General features: G+C 42.4%; 1 protein-coding gene across 1 annotated transcript in view; it reads left to right on the top strand.

Annotated features, from left to right (window-relative positions):
- LOC146711373 (uncharacterized) overlaps positions 1-15,181 on the top strand; it is a 72,420-nt gene that overhangs the window by 9,377 nt on the left and 47,862 nt on the right. The window lies entirely within an intron of this gene.

The following is a 15,181-nucleotide window of genomic DNA, read 5'->3' as shown; positions in this document are numbered from 1 at the left end:
TCTCTCAACAGAAACGATAACATGGAGCAAAAAAATAGAGAAAAGGAGGATTACAAAGAAAATATTGACTGATAGAGAATATTAGATTGAGATTATTGGTATGATATCAGGCAATCAGATGGCCTGTGTTCAGCAAGTGGTTTAAGCTTAATTTTTCTTCTGACTAAATATGGTGTGTTCTGTTTGCACGAGGTTGTTTGCTTTGGGTGTGTGCAGTGGGTGGAACAGGACATTGGCTTTAATGTGGCTGGAAAAAGGAGATGGAGGACATCATGTTCCCAAATCATTTGTACTTCATATTTCAGGGAATCAAAGAAGCTGTTTGCCCATGCAAATATGAAACCTGGTATAACAGGGCGTGGTCTGCGGTGCTGCTGCAGGGGTGATGGATGCACCTGCAGTGGCATCGTCAATTATGCCTCGCCGGCTTAAAGTCTGTGCTCTCTCTGCTATTATTATTATTATTATTATTATTATTATTATTATTATTATTAATATTATTATTGTTGTTGTTGTTGTTGGTGGTGGTGGTGGTGTGTGGCTGGCAGCTGGAAAGCTACGTAAAAAAGGATCCTGGTGTTATTTGTCTCTCAGAAACAGTTGATAACTTCCCTTCAACTCATTCATGTCACCTAAAAGGTAAACCTGTTTCTCCATCACCTGTTCAGCTCTGATGATTCAGTAAGGACATCTCCTGGTTTCATCTTCATGTTTCCCTCTCACCACATATCCAAACCGATATCATGACCAGCAGGTTTACAGCTTTGGCTCCAGCAAACATCAGCTGATACTAGAAATTAATATTAAATACATTCTAACAACAGCTGATCAAGCTTAAACGTGCTGCTGTTGTTTAGCGCGACATCTGCTGGTTTCCTCTTTCTGGCGCAAAGTGGGCGATAAACAAACAAGAGAGAAAAGACGATCAGCTGATCATTGATCAGTTTCATGATTGAAGTGGCCTGTGCCCCCCCCCCCCCCCCCCCCAGGCCACCCCGCTGGACACGCCACTGGATTGCACATCATGTTTTAAACTTGAAATTGCAGGTCATATAACTAAACAGAAGCAGCTGAAAGAAGATGATAGTATGATAGTTTAACATTTATCGTCCTTTTCAACAACTGCTCTACATTTACCAATGTTGTTACAATACTCTTACCAAAGTCAGTAAGGTTTTGTATAAATAGGTTTAAGTATAAATAGTGTCCAAGTAGAACAGTTATAAAAGTTTTAGCATTTTTAATTTTTTTTTTAAGGTTTTAAGTTTTTATTCATTTGTCATTTGTCCTGAATTAACATTCAGGATAAATATTTGCCTATTGTACGATGACGGTTCATATCAATATCCAAAAGAGAAATGTTGCAAAATAGAAGAATTATTTCTAAGAAGAAGTATTAAACCAGGATCAAAATGACATCATTCAACTATTTACAGCATTTTATGTTATTTGTTTTCTTTAGTTCAATCTGCTCTAAATCTAAACGTGTGCATGTATTTGATATGGTATACTGTTCAATAAAAGAGTAAATGTGCAAATTGTGAGAGGCCTTGTTCTTGTGTTATTCTTCCAGAAAAGGTTACTTCTACATAAACACATTTTTAAAAAAAAAAATATACCACAACCTCACTTAAAAAATATAAGCCTACAGATTGTAAAACACATCCAGGCCTTTTAGTGGTTTAGTTGTGGACTGCTCTCCCTGCTTCGTTTGTGTCTTGTGATCGTTGTCATGTCTAAAGAAGAGGACTGAAACAGAGGTTAATCATACATACAAGAAAGAATTTGGTTAATGCAAATTACATTATTTGTGTATGAAAACAAAATGGAAATGGAAAGGTGGCAGGATTTAATCTTTAGTTCAGTTTCATTTTCTTTTCATGAGAAACTGAAAGTCACTCAGTCTTGTTGTCATTCCATTAAGAACATGACACTTTTTTCTGTCATTTGGAAAAAGGTTATTTTGTAACATATATTATTACATGTTTATTCATCACAGAGTATAACACAAGCATGTTTTGACTATGCCTATTTATCTAAACATAGCTTTGGAAGTCAGAGCTTGTTTTTCTGTTTTGTCAATCATGTGTGTTGTTAATGAAAAAGGACATGAGAATGAATTTCTGTCAGACAGTCTTTTGCACCATCAGAGCCATACATGTCTAGCTTTTTTTTTTTTCTTTAATCTGAATCTAGTTTTCTTCGTAATCTGCTCATTTTTGGACTTCTCTTTTTGCCTGCTAACATCACCCTCCATAACTGACCAGTTGCTGTATTACCTTTAAAAAGAGCTGAGCACACTGTAAAATCTTAATTTATGATCTGTGTGTCTATGTAACTGCTGTTCCCCTTTAATTTAAAGAGCTGAAATGTCTAATATATAGAGTAGTTATGGCTTTTTAGAAATTACAATTTATCTTTCAGTTTCTATTCTTGATCATGGATAGCAAAACACACTGACTGAATGGAAACTCAGTGAATGGATAGAGACATTTAAAGATAAATTATTTCTATGCATCAGTGATGGCTACAAATATTGATACTTATATGATCTGTTAGCACTTGCATTTTTTTATACTTACTGCACAAAATGTGTAACCAAATGGAAATGTGCTAAAATTTAAAAGTTACAGAGTTATTTTAAACAAAAGCGAACACGCATTCAACTCATACATCAATGAGGAACTCGTTTAGAAAAGTATTTTTGAAGTGATTTTATAGATAATCCTTCACTTCTTCATCTGCTAGAACATAGAACATTTGACCTCGGTTTGGGTGAGATACAAGGAAGATCAGTGTGTGACTTATAAACATCACACAGAGAGCAGTAGATAGTCACCAAAGCAGCAGTAAGCTATGCCGACACTGTATCTTTTCAGTAGGAAGATCATGTCCACGCTATCTTAATGCCTCCCTACTTGGAAAGCACAGACAGAGACAAAGCACTGGTGAAGCAGATGTTGAAGTAGATGTTGGCCCAGTGTCTTGCTGAGCCAATATATGTTGGCAAAATGTTAGTGTGCTGCCTGGGAATTTCCATTCAAATTGTTTGGCACCCACCAAATAAGGAACAAAAAGTGACAATTGTGGTGGAAGTGTTCAAGAATTAATTTTTTTTGTATACAGAAGTAAAAAAAAAAAAAACCCACAGTATTTCACAGACTGGAAGTTTGGTGACTGACTTAGGTTAACATAAAACAGGAAAGTTTCATTTTACAGAGTCATGCAATAGCTGTTGCTTTAGTACACAGGTGTCGAAATCCAGTCCTCAAGGTCCGGTGTCCTGCAGGTTTTAAATGTGTCCTTGATCCATCACAGTTGATTTAAATGGTTAAATTACCTCCTCAGCATGTCATAAGTTCACCATCCTTTTCTGCTTATCCGTATCAAGGTCATGAAGGGTGAAGCCTATCCCAGCTACCATAGGGCAATAGGCAAGGTAAATTCACGTCAGATTAAAAATCTGATGCATATGATAACCACATCATCATTAACAAACTAAACTCCAGTTAACTTGATGTGAAAAGCATGTCCAAAGATGACATAACACTTGTTATGTCAAATGTTTTTTAAATCTTTCCTTCAGACACTATGATAAGTCAGTTTCTTTTTGCACAATTTCATCATACAATATCATTTTAACTGCATCCAGAAATTCTAACAGGGAGCAAAAAATCAAAGAAAAGAGGATCACAGTGAAAATATTTGGGGTGTGTGCAGTGGTGGCAGAGAACATTTGCATAAATGTGGTTGGAAAGAGGGGATGGAGGACATCATGTTCCCAAATCATTTGTACTTTATATTTGCATGTCACAACATTTGCATATTTCCTTATGCAAATATGAAACCTGGTTATCCAAAAGAAAACTGAGTCACTGTCTGACCACAGTCTGGTACTGCAGTGTTTATGTGTACATGCAACCTCTTAGTGGTTGTAGGGGACATTTATTACATAGTGGAAATTTTACGCAACACACATACATGCATGAACTAATCATGTGATTCAGGTGTGTTGACCCAAGGTGAGATCTAAAACCTGCAGAGACACCGGCCCTCGTGGACTGAGATTGCCCAATGCCCACCCCTGGGCTAGATTGTGGTGTGGATATGTGGCCCAGGCCCATAGAAAACAGGTCTGGCCCAAATCTGGCATCAAGCTGGCACTTCTGACTGACCAGTGTCATGGCACAGTGTATGTCAACCAGGTGTGGGGCACGTCTGGCAATGATGCCACTGTTTATGCGATGGCATGGCATATCTGTCATGGTCCTGAGTCTACTGACTCAGTGTTTTGTGTTTCTTTATGCTTTTGTTTATTCTGAGTATGTATTCTGTTATGATTTGCCATTTGTTAGGTTTTTGTTCTGTGCCTCACCTGGTCCCACTTCTGTGTTCTGTCTGTCTATGGTGTCACACTGTCTGTTTGTGAATCTGTCTGTTTAGTTCAGTGCCTTGTCTGGTTCTCTGTGTCTGAGTTTCCTGTTTTATTCTGAAGGTCCTCGTCTCATGTGAGTGTGTTCTGTTTACGTTTCCCCTGTCCCGTCGGCTCTGATTTCTCCCAGGTGTGTTGCCCTCCTGTCTCTCATCCCCTGATTACTGCTGTGTGTAATTAAGCCCTGTGTGTTCTTCTGCTTGTTGCTGGTTCGTCTGTGTTCCACGGTGTCCTGTGCCTTGTCTGCGGCGCTCTGCCGCTCACCCTGTTTGGTATCATCTCAGGTTGGTTATTTCGTTTTCCCAGTTTAGGTTTCTTTAGTTTTGTTATCCCTCTTTGCCTGTTTTGCCACTACGCCACTGTGTAAATAAACATCACAGGCATTATCATCTACTACCTGCGTTTTGGGTCCTTTCTCCCTCCAACACCACACAGCTCGCCTCGGCAGCCGTGACAATGGCTGTATCCCAATTCAGGGTCTGCAGCCTTAAAGGCTGCATTTCAAGGCCAATTATGTCACAGTGGTGCGCCGAAGGCTGTCCCAATTCAAAAGCTGCTCGAAATGCTGCCCTCAAATGCGTCCTTCATTTCCCTGAATTTTAAGGCTGTGGCAGTGTAGACTTCGTGGTCCCATATATCCCACAATTCATAGCGCGGCAGTCGGTGTGGATAATTCTGCCGCAGACGGCAGAAGCGGAGCGGCCGAAGAGTAAACTGTGAAAAGTAAGTACTGAATATTATGTCACTTATTTATGTGCAAATGTTTAATAATGAGGAACATGAACACATTACTGTTGGCCACATGTCGGCAAAGTTATTTGCCATTAGCGATGTTTGTACGTTCAGCTTTTACTTGCTTTTAAAGCCTTTAAAATCTAATAATACAATAGTCGACTTTAATTTTACAGAGAATGTGATGATTTTGTGGATAATTAAAGTCAGTCATATATCCACAAACACAACAAGCTGAAAGTCAGTGATGCTGCTCGGTTTGCAGTCCTGAATATGACGGCACAAGCAGGATTCACTGCACTGTTAATGTTAGCTATGTTATATTGCTGCCTCTGTTCGGTGGTGTCGAGTAGTGGTGCAACGGATGAAAAATCTCACGGTTCGGATTGGATCACGGTTTTCAGTCACGGATTGGATCAGCAAAAATAGAAAAAAAAAAGACAAAACTTCGACTCACCATTTACTTATTTAAGTATTTTTTGCCTATTAAAAAACATTCAGCTGAAGACTCATTCCACGCACTTATATAAAAACAAATTAAGGTGCAATATGGACATTATGGACCATGCTGGACAGCCTCTGCACATGGCCATAAACAACCAGAGGAGTCTGTTCAGTGACAGGTTGCTTCTCCCAAAGACAAGAACCAACAGACTTAAAAAGTCCTTTGTCCCACACGCCATCAAACTGTTTAACTCCTCGCTGGAGGGGAGAGGGAGGGGAAACGGGGACAACGGAGGGGGGAACAAGTAAGCTGTAGTGCCTTTTCACTGTGCAATAGTTTTTGTTAATAACCAACGGTGTAATAGACTCACAATACTTGAAATGTGCCGTTCCCTTGTATATTCTTATTCCTATTTATTCTATTTATCCCTTTTGTATTTTCTGTATTTATATATGTGTGTATATATGGTATATTTCTGCTCACATTCTGTCGGTGCTGTGCAACTGGAAACTGAATTTCCCGGAGGAACCCACCCGAGGGATAAATAAAGTTTAATCTAAGCTAATGTAATCTATAGGGCAGTGCAGGGCTTTGTATGTACCACTCTGCTGTGATACAACGAGTGGTCACGGTCACGTGGCTTTCCGTTGCCGTGGAGGTTCACCCATTTGTAGTTAGAGCAACAGAAGATGCCTGGGACAGTTCAGCCATAAATTTAAAGTTTTCCTGCTCATACATGCTTGGAACGATCTTGTCACATGGAAGTGGACGCGCAACGAGATATCATAGCATGGCTCAAGCACATTCGCACATTTAAACCCTTTGTTTTGCACAACGGAATATGGCCTCCCGTCTGCAGCTAAACACCCCATTAGCCTTTAGCCCGGTCGGACTGGGCAGCAAATGGCTGCTTAAATGCCGCAAACTCCTCTACTCCGCTACTTGGACCGCTAGCGCAGACCACTACCTCTTGACAGACTGACCATGCGTACCATACACATACTTTTTTTTTGTTTTTCGAATCTTCGGATCACTTGCGTACCGAACCGTGGAATGGGATCGGTTCGGATTTTGGATCAACCGTGATCCATTGCACAACTAACTAACTAAAGAAGGGACTGCTATCACAGCTAGAGATTGACGAGGTACAACATAAATGCTACGGCAAGGAGGAGTCAGGACGCCAGGTCAGGGGGGAGATATCATCACCCCTACCCGAGATTGGGTACATAGCCCGATAGGGCAAGTGCGATAGGAGAAGGATCGTTGAGTGCGAGAGGAACTGACCTGAAAAATAGGATCATGGCCAAGCTTGAAACCTGGATCCCCCGTAGCCGGTTACCAAGATTACGTGAAGTACCCTCAGAAGGTCTGCTAGATGATGTTAATGCAGCACTACGGACGATACCTACAACCACGATTACCGACACTAACAAGCTGATCTACAATACGGCAGCAGTGATCAGATGAGATGCTTGGCTACAAGTTGAACAGCCACAAGGGGCAGTACCCTCCATGGAGAAGGAGGCTAGAGGGCAAGATCAAAGTAGCACGGAGGGAGGTTAGCCAACTAACGGAGTTGCAGAAAGGTGCGGCAAAGAAGGTGCATAAGAAATACAGCAAACTGTCCATACCTGAGGCCTTGGAAACTGCCAAGCATAGACTTACAGCCTTGGCCAGCCGCTTGAGGAGGTACACCAGAGAGATAGAAGGGAGAATAAACCAGCTGTTCTCCACAGAACCAGCAAAGGTGTACTCTGTGGCAAGGGAACAATAATAAGAGAACAGCACCACCAAGGCTGGAGACGGAGCAATACTGGAAGAGCATATGGGAGAAGGACGCAACCCATAACGGCAATGCTCAGTGGCTAGTGGATTTGAGGGCAGACCATAGCGAACTCCCTGAACAGGGTCCAGTAACCATCACAGTGGCAGATATCCAAGAAAGGGTCTCCAGTATGAAGAGTTGGACAGCACCAGGGCCCGACATGGTTCACGCCTACTGGCTAAAGAAGCTGACTGCACTCCACGAGCGTCTGGCAGCACAAATGAACCAGCTGCTAGTTAACGAGAGACACCCGAAATGGCTAACCGAAGGTCGAACGGTCCTGATCCCCAAGGACCCCAAGAAGGGACCGGTCCCATCCAACTACCGACCAATAACCTGCCTCAGTACTACATGGAAGCTCCTGTCAGGCATCATATCGGCTAAGATGAACAGGCACATGGGTCAATACATGAATGGGGCACAGAAAGGGATTGGCAAGAATACCAGAGGCGCAAAACACCAGCTACTGGTAGACAGAGCAGTCAGCCGAGACTGCAAGACCAGACTGACCAACCTGTGCACTGCCTGGATTGATTACAAGAAGGCCTATGACTCAATGCCCCACAGCTGGATACTGGAATGCTTAGAATCGTACAAGATCAACAGGACCCTAAGAGCCTTCATCAGGAACTTAATGGGGATGTGGCGTACAACACTAGAGGCCAACTCCAAGCCCATAGCACAAGTCACCATCAAGTGCGGGATCTACCAAGGAGATGCTCTGTCCCCACTGCTGTTCTGCATAGGCCTGAACCCCCTCAGTGAGATCATTAACAAGACTGGCTACGGATACCGACTACGGAATGGAGCAGTTGTCAGCCACCTCCTGTACATGGATGACATCAAGCTGTATGCCAAGAGTGAACGAGACGAGACATCAATTGAACTACCAGAAGGCAACATTGCAGACATAGAGGACAGTTACAAGCACCTGGGGATCCCGCAGGCAAATGGGAACGATGAAGAGGCCGCTAGAAAGGCTGCAACCACCAAGTACCTGCAGAGGGTCAGGCAAGTCCTGAGGAGTCAGCTGAACGGTAAGAACAAGATCCGGGCCATCAACACCTACGCCCTGCCCGTGATCAGGTACCCTGGTGGGGTAATAGGCTGGCCAAAGGAGGAGATAGAAGCCACTGACATAAAGACAAGAAAGCTCCTTACCATGCATGGAGGGTTTCACCCCAAGTCCAGCACCCTGAGGCTGTACGCTTAGCGGAAGGAAGGGGGCCGGGGACTGGTGAGTGTCAGCACCACAGTCCAGGATGAGACAACGAACATCCAAGAATACATTGGGAAGATGGCCCCAACTGACCGAGTGCTCAGTGAATACCTCAGGCAGCAGAAACCCAAGGAAGAGGAGGGAGGCGAGGAACCATCATGGAAGGACAGGGCCCTGCACGGTATGTACCACCGGCAGATAGAGGAGGTGGCTGATATCCAGAAATCCTACCAGTGGCTGGACAAAGCTGGACTGAAAGACAGCACAGAGGCACTAATCATGGCAACACAAGAACAAGCTCTGAGTACAAGATCCATAGAGGCTGGGGTCTATTACACCAGGCAAGACCCCAGGTGCAGGCTGTGTAAAGATGCCCCAGAGACAATCCAGCACATAACAGCAGGGTGCAAGATGCTAGCAGGCAAGGCATACATGGAACGCCATAACCAAGTGGGCGGCATAGTGTACAGGAACATCTGTGCCGAGTATAACCTGGAAGTCCCGAGGTCAAAATGGGAGATGCCCCCAAGGGTGGTGGAGAATGACCGAGCTAAGATCCTGTGGGACTTCCAGATACAGACGGACAAAATGGTGGTGGCTAACCAACCGGACATAGTGGTGGTAGACAAACAGAAGAAGACGGCCGTAGTGATCGATGTAGCGGTTCTGAATGACAGCAACATCAGGAAGAAGGAACACGAGAAGCTGGAGAAATACCAAGGGCTCAGAGAAGAGCTCGAGAGGATGTGGAGGGTGAAGGTAACAGTGGTCCCCGTGGTAATCGGAGCACTAGGTGCGGTGACTCCCAAGCTAGGCGAGTGGCTCCAGCAGATCCCGGGAACAACATCGGAGATCTCTGTCCAGAAGAGCACAGTTCTGGGAACAGCTAAGATACTGCGCAGGACCCTCAAGCTCCCAGGCGTCTGGTAGAGGACCTGAGCTTGAAGGATAAACCGCCCGCAGGGGCGTACTGGGTGTTTTAGATAGATAGATATAGTACATAGTAATATAATACATACATAGTAATCCAGAAGTTAATAAATGTGCAAATCATAGGGTATTAAAAGAAGTTTTCTGCTTGTAACTGCATATGGTAAATTTGGTACAGGATGTGAAACTCATGATCATGGGCCTTATAACGAAAACAACAGGAAACAGCTCAGGGTGTAAATAAGATACATACAGTGGGGCAAAAAAGTATTTAGTCAGCCACCGATTGTGCAAGTTCCCCCACCTAAAATGATGACAGAGGTCAGTAATTTGCACCAGAGGTACACGTCAACTGTGAGAGACAGAATGTGAAAAAAAAATCCATGAATTCACATGGTAGGATTTGTAAAGAATTTATTCGTAAATCAGGGTGGCAAATAAGTATTTGGTCAATAACAAAAATACAACTCAATACTTTGTAACATAACCTTTGTTGGCAATAACAGAGGTCCAACGTTTACTATAGGTCTTTACCAGGTTTGCACACACAGTAGCTGGTATTTTGGCCCATTCCTCCATGCAGATCTTCTCAAGAGCAGTGATGTTTTGGGGCTGTCGCCGAGCCACACGGACTTTCAACTCCCACCACAGATTTTCTATGGGGTTGAGGTCTGGAGACTGGCTAGGCCACTCCAGGACTTTCAAATGCTTCTTACGGAGCCACTCCTTTGTTGCCCGGGCGGTGTGTTTTGGATCATTGTCATGTTGGAAGACCCAGCCGCGTTTCATCTTCAAAGTTCTCACTCATGGAAGGAGGTTTTGGCTCAAAATCTCACGATACATGGCCCCATTCTTTCTGTCCTTAACACGGATCAGTCGTCCTGTCCCCTTGGCAGAAAAACAGCCCCATAGCATGATGTTCCCACCCCCATGCTTCACAGTAGGTGTGGTGTTCTTGGGATGCAACTCAGTATTCTTCGTCCTCCAAACACGACGAGTTGAGTTTATACCAAAAAGTTCTACTTTGGTTTCATCTGACCACATGACATTCTCCCAATCCTCTGCTGTATCATCCATGTGCTCTCTGGCAAACTTCAGACGGGCCTGGACATGCACTGGCTTCAGCAGCGGAACACGTCTGGCACTGCGGGATTTGATTCCCTGCCGTTTTAGTGTGTTACTGATGGTGACCTTTGTTACTTTGGTCCCAGCTCTCTGCAGGTCATTCACCAGGTCCCCCCGTGTGGTTCCGGGATCTTTGCTCACCATTCTCATGATCATTTTGACCCCACGGGATGAGATCTTGCGTGGAGCCCCAGATCGTGGGAGATTATCAGTGGTCTTGTATTTCTTCCATTTTCTGATGATTGCTCCCACAGTTGATTTTTTTTTCACACCAAGCTGCTTGCCTATTGTAGATGGCCATGGCAGAGTTTGGAGTCTGACTGTTTGAGGCTGTGGACAGGTGTCTTTTATACAGCTGATGAGTTCAAACAGGTGCCATTCATACAGGTAACGAGTGGGGGGGACAGAAAAGCATCTTACAGAAGACGTTACAGGTCTGTGAGAGCCAGAGATTTTCCATGTTTGAGGTGACCAAATACTTATTTGCCACCCTGATTTACGGATAAATTCTTTACAAATCCTACCATGTGAATTCATGGATTTTTTTTTTTTTTCACATTCTGTCTCTCACAGTTGAAGTGTACCTCTGGTGCAAATTACTGACCTCTGTCATCATTTTAAGTGGGGGAACTTGCACAATCGGTGGCTGACTAAATACTTTTTTGCCCCACTGTACGTACGTACATACATACATACATACATACATACATAGTGGTAGTATTTTTTTTTTTTTTTTTTTACAAAGTACTAACTTGCAAATACATCTGAATAGTGGGTGGATGTCCATCCCCCTAAAGCAACTGGGGTGCACCTGCCTTGACATAATAGTTCCACCTGAGGTGTTGCTCCATTTTTCTGTCCTTCTGTACAGTCCATGTGACAAAATAATATACTGCATAAATTGGTCATGTTTCCAAAGTCATTGTTAATGTAGGAGCGGTGCTGAGCAGGATCAATGTCCACAAGGCTGCAGGTCCTGATGGCATCCCCGGGCGTGTTCTCAGAGCGTGTTCTGTGGAGCTTGCAGGAGTGCTCACAGACATATTCAATCTGTCCTTGGCCCACGCTGTGGTACCGGCCTGCTTCAAATCCACCTCCATCGTCCCGATACCCAAAAACTCCAACCCATCTTGCCTCAATGACTACCGCCCAGTAGCACTCACCCCCATCATCACTAAGTGCTTAGAGCAGCTGATAGCACACTTCAAATCCTGTCTCCCCCCACCCTGGACCCCCATCGTGGACTACAGGAGGAATGCTGACCCATATGTTTGACTCAAGAGCAATATTTTGATCTATGATAAATGATTACAGTTTTAAATTAGGTACACATCCTGAAGTCGCCGGAGAAAACCATGATGGAATCCACTGAACATTCAAGGCTGAGGAGTGCTTACTCCCAGGTAAACAGAATAGTTTCCTGTGATTACAGTAGTTCCAGTTGTTTAATTATGCTTTCTTACTTTTCTCTTTCTCTTTAGAACTCCTTAAATCATATGTTCCTGCCAGAGCATTAAGATCATCTACTCAGTTACTCTTGGTGCAGCCTAGATCTCGGCTGAAGTCTAGAGGTGACCGGGCGTTTGCCCTGGCTGCACCAGAGTTGTGGAATAACCTTCCGATTGTGATCCGGGCGTCTGATTCCATCCAATCTTTTAAATCACGGTTAAAAACCTATTTGTTTAATCTCGCCTTTCCTGTTTGTTAATGCTCGCACCTGACTTTTAGACTTACTCTATTTTTTCTTATACATATTTTTTATGGCTTGTGCTTTTATGTTTTTATTTTGATATGCATTTTATATTACCCCTGTGTATTAGTGGCATTGACCTGTGAGTATATTTGATACTTTGCTAAAGCCTTATAATACTCGTGTTACTTCTCTGTCTCTTATGTTAAGCACTTTGGTATACCGCTGGTTTTTAAATGTGCTCTATAAATAAAGTTTGTTGTTGTTGTTGTTGTTGTTGTTGTTGTTATCATCATGCTTTGTAATTTTTAGATTTTACATGCGTTACTGGGGTTATAAAAGCAAATACATGTAACAAATTGTAAGGAAGAATTTATGATCGATAAACAGGAAGAAAAAGTGCTGACTGTTAGTAACCAATGTGGTGGCAGATTTCTTTTCTCATATATTAATCACATATTTAATAATATTACATCAGTTGTAGTAATATCACTTTCTCACTTTACTATAGTAAGAGCACTCCTGTCACTAGTTTACATGAATGTGGAAAGTTAACACAGTGAGGCCGTTGTAATGGGAGACGTTAAACAGATAGTGAGACTCCTTCTGCTTATCAGGGATGTAAATCTTTAGGTGATGGCCAAGCAGAAAACAAGGTCATAATTCTCTCTGTGAGGGAGAAGGTATAGCCCCCGTGAGAGGGGGGGCTATACCTACATGTAAGAGTTTGTGGAATGTTCTTTGTCTGTGTCTCTGTATATAAGATGTAAGGGCGGTGGCCACAATTCAGAGATGGTCCTGGTGTTTCACTGGGGTGCTCGCTCCACATTGCAATGTGTTTATTAAACCCACTTCAAATCAAGCACACTGGGTGTGATGCAGGTTATTGTTAAATTTTCCATGACACCAACTAGTGGAAAGAGGGTGGGATTAAAAAAGCTTATACTTGTGCTATGCTTCTTTTTTTTCTTTTTCTTTTTTAATAATCATTATTGTTTGGTTTTCCTTTTGTTTTGGAAAACCAAAATAAACCGACAATACAACACATTACAAATACCAGGAATGTCGAGCAGTTTCATTCATATGGACTTCGCTATCTTCTTATTATTTCCATTGCTCTCTCTCTCTCTCTCTCACTCTTATGAAACACCGGATCCGTTAGTGCTCTGGCGCTCAGCCTGGCGCACTGGACCGAACCAAATCATGAGATAAGGAGGGGGGGCAGTGTTAGACGCTGACTCGATTTCATTATTTGCTGCCAGAACAAAACAAAATTGACTCCTGTAACGCCCCCAACACGTACCTTATGAAACAAACATGCCTTTATTCTAATAGGTTAATAATATTTTTTAAAACTAAAAGTAATTGACGGTTTACTATTTTTCTAGCGCTCATGTTATCACTTTTCTCATCCTTATGACGCCTCTGTTTGTTAGTACGGAATGAAGCTTAGAAAACGGGACATAATTGTGCGATTTTATCACTATTTTTGCTATATACATATATAAGACAGTGTTCTTATTTCTTGTCTTTTGTTTTTAATCTGTAATAATCTTTAAACTTTAATCCATTCGATTTTTTTGTCACCAAACAAAACCGCTTTCTACATGCATCAACACCACTTCTTCATCTCCCCCACCCCCTTATTTGTTTTCTGAGTTCTGCTTTTCCCTGCACACCCACTTTACTCTGTCTAGGTTTAGCGTTGTGTTATATGTAGAGATCCACTTTCACTTGTCAAACAGTCAACTACACGTTTTGCAAAACCGAGTCTCAGTTTTGTTTTTGGACTTTTACTTTTTGCTAGATTTTTCTTTTCACCCTGTTCCAGTGTGTGCCTCCCTGCATTTTTTTTATTTACTTTTCTTATTGTCAACTGTCTTTTTCTGCATTACTTTAAACCAAAGGTAAGTAGTTTCAACTTTTAATCTGAATTGAATAAAAGTTTATCTGAATATAGAATCAGAGTCACTGCATTTAAGGAGCAGTTGATTACAAAGGCCTCATTTTCAAGCAGTACTTTTAAAATTAAATATTACAGTTTATCTTTTAGTTTTAGTTTCTTGCATATGGATAATTTTGTGCGAACAAATTGGGCCTAAGTAAGTGGCTGAAGAGATTTGAAGGTGAAGTATTGAAATGTGTCCCTGATGGGTACAGATATTGATACTGATGTGATATGTTAACTGTGAAACATAAAATCTTTTACTAAAAGTGCTGCAACATTGTTCTGCAGTCCAATGTAAACATTTTGTACATTCTCCAGAGCTGTGGGATGCGCCAGGAAGTTGGGGGTGGGGAGGTTTAGGGTGTAAGAGATAAAGTGTACATTGCATTCCTCTTGTCATGATCTAATACGCTCTATAAAGTCTCTGAACTAGCAAACCCAGCTGCACACAGAGCACAAGAATAAACAGTATAAACTGAAACTGATTGGTCCGCACAGCCAAGAAATCATATCAGATGTTCTGTGGCTAAAATATCTTTTTCATCCACAAAATGGGTGGAGGTCTTAGAACGGAGAACTTAAGACCGTTAGAACTTTTCTATCAAACTCAGCTTAAGTCTGAGAAAAAGTACTCTCCTCTCCTTCCCTTCTTAAAGTGCAATAGTCTTTAAGTATTTTGTCAGAAAGTTTTTTTATTCTGTTTCCAGTGACATTATGTTCAGTTGAGGTATTGCTGCCCATCTTAAATTGGGGTTTAGACAACTTGCCTCATTCACCCATTCACGCCCATTCATACAACCACTTTTTCTGTGCTCTTTACTTTAGACTTTCT

This window comes from Copadichromis virginalis, linkage group LG4 (assembly GCF_057382275.1).
Source record: "Copadichromis virginalis isolate Kocher_CV1m ecotype Utaka linkage group LG4, C_Virginalis_male_GT1.1, whole genome shotgun sequence".
Taxonomy (NCBI): Eukaryota; Metazoa; Chordata; class Actinopteri; order Cichliformes; family Cichlidae; genus Copadichromis; species Copadichromis virginalis.
Note: the sequence above shows the minus strand (reverse complement) of the source record. Positions and strands in the feature narration are given on the sequence as shown.